At 38.7% G+C, this 2,406-nt stretch overlaps 1 long non-coding RNA gene across 1 annotated transcript; it reads left to right on the top strand.

The window, feature by feature from the left end:
- The first annotated feature begins 581 nt into the window (after positions 1 to 581).
- LOC123064644 (uncharacterized) lies at positions 582 to 1,638 on the top strand. Its single transcript, XR_006430753.1, has 2 exons — positions 582 to 641; positions 1,268 to 1,638. It is a non-coding gene; the product is annotated as an uncharacterized lncRNA (long non-coding RNA).
- The last annotated feature ends 768 nt before the right edge of the window (positions 1,639 to 2,406 follow it).

Raw genomic sequence — 2,406 nt, 5'->3', positions numbered from 1 at the left:
GCTTTCAGTTTGGATTGGATTATAAACATTTATTTTATTTCCTTTTCTTCCTTGTACGTTATGTTCCTGTTAGCTCTTCATAAGTGCAGCCTACACTTAGCTTTAATAAAAGACTTCTTCACTTGCTTGGTGGATAACAACATGTGTGTGTCGTGAACTGAAGTTTCCTTTTGGTTTGTAAACTTGTTCATGCTGCCCAAGTGTTTGTGTATTTCAGTTAGTGGTTGCTGCCTTCTTAAGTGGCTGTGTACTGCAACCATGTAGTCAGTATAACTTAGTTCATGATTTAAGTTGTCATACAAAATTAAATATGTTCTCTGTACATGTTAGCTTATAATTTTAGGAAATGATTCACTATGACTGGTGAGATCCATTTATAGATCATTTAGAGTTTCTAATTTCTATTCCAGTCAGTTTTCATTAATGTGTTCTTGCAACAAAAAAACATTGTCTTAAACTCTTAATATTATATCTAAGGACTGCATTTATGAGTATGTCTCCAGTTATTCTAATTTTCTTCATGAATACAGCTTCTGAGAAGAAATCGTTCGAGGTACTGGGCGTAGTGGTGATGGAGACATATAGACTTGTAAGACCCTTGGGTGGGCGAACGCCCTTGAGCACCTCCACTTGAACTTCTGGTGAGCAAGTCTGTAAGGAACCACCCCAGGACAGTTCTAGTCATATTAGTCTTTTCTTATCAGCTAGCTTTGCATCGTCTGCTTCCTTCTTGTTTTTGACATATTCAAGATGATGAATTTTCAGATTACCTTGCAGCTTGTTTAGGCTCCCCAACTGTTTTAGCTCATGCCCATGTTTTGTCCTTACTTGAGATACATCAAGTTCTTGTAGTAATGTTAAACTACCGATGTTCGGAACTTGCATTGCAAAGCTATAAATATGACGCTTACTGCTAGTTTTCTACATGTAGTGCTAGTTCTGTACATGCAGTTTAGTGCTTGTCATACTTAGATTTTTCCTATGAAGTGATGATTTTTTTTGCTACCACGTAAAGTTGTGAAGGTGGTTGGTCATGAAAAATTTTCATTTGCCATAAAAACTATGGGTATAGGGCATTGGATGGCAATCATTTATTTTTTCTTGCCTTTTTTTAATTATGTTCATGTTACATTTAATTGCATCCTATACTTGGTAATAAGAAAAGTCATGAGCTGTAGTTTACCTTTTGGTTTGAAAGCTTGTACATATCACAGTTTTGCCTTTCACCGTTGTTCATTAAAATCTCCTATATTTTTCTATTGTATAGGTGAATGGAACATTCCAAGCCCAAGGGAATGCACTCCATTAACAGAATCTTCCCATGATGGAAGACCATCCTCATGCTACTCATGTGCATGAGCATAGTTCTACTCCAACATTTAGAAATTCCAGTAGTATAATTAGTTGTTAATATTGTGAAATAGGGTGTAGGTAGGCTTTCTTTGTCAATTGCTTCTCTTGGCAATTTAGGAATCAACCAGTATGCGTGTTTCATATTTGGTGACACCTCCTGTTAAGTTAAGGCTCCATGAATCATGACTTGGATATGAATATGTAGATCTTGTGAATAACGAGATTTAAATAAATTGGATGGGTACATTGTGACCTAGGAATTGGATGTGATTTTAAACAGGGTTATATGATCTTTGTGTATGCATGAATGTGAAATGATTTGGCATGTTGCTGTGAATATATATACCGCTTTCCAATAATATTTTTATTTGCTCTTGGTTCATTCCTGAGGACTGTTTTAATTCTTTCCTGACGAAGCCAGCCATCATGGATATGTAGAGCTCATTCCTGAAGGTATGGCCCTGAGTGCCACTAGCTGTCAGGAAACAGAACATGTTCCCGACGGCCAGTTTTCTGACGGTATCTCCTGACGGTGAGGCCGTCAGGAATATGAATTTGGGTGGCTCCAGGCACTTGTCAGGAAACGCCGTCAGGAAAATCTATTCGTGACGGGTACCGTCAGGAACGGCGATCTTTCCTGACAAGCTGTTGCTGACGGGAGTTTCCTGACGGTGGGGTATCATTCCTGACAAAATCGGTTTGTTCCTGACGGATTTTGGCCGTCAGGAAAAAGTCAGTTTGGGGTAGTGTCATGCAGCAAAATATATCCACACTATCATGTGTGCGTTGTTGCTAACAGATTCAAGAACAACACTACATTTCTATGGAAAGAAGATCAGCAGGAAAGTAGACGAACAATTTAAATCTCAGAGCCTTGCAAAATAAAAAAAGAACAAAATTGCCGAAGATCAGCAGGAAAGTAGACGAACAAACTTCAGATCACTGTACTTCCCAAACACACAACACCTCGGTCTTCTTTCTGAAGTACTACCTGCATACAAAAAGAAACTGAAGCCTTTGCACTCGGCCTTCTCATGCTGACGGGGCGAGGGG

Source organism: Triticum aestivum, chromosome 3B (assembly GCF_018294505.1).
Source record: "Triticum aestivum cultivar Chinese Spring chromosome 3B, IWGSC CS RefSeq v2.1, whole genome shotgun sequence".
In the NCBI taxonomy this organism is placed as follows: domain Eukaryota; kingdom Viridiplantae; phylum Streptophyta; class Magnoliopsida; order Poales; family Poaceae; genus Triticum; species Triticum aestivum.
This window is presented reverse-complemented; position numbering and strand designations above follow the sequence as displayed.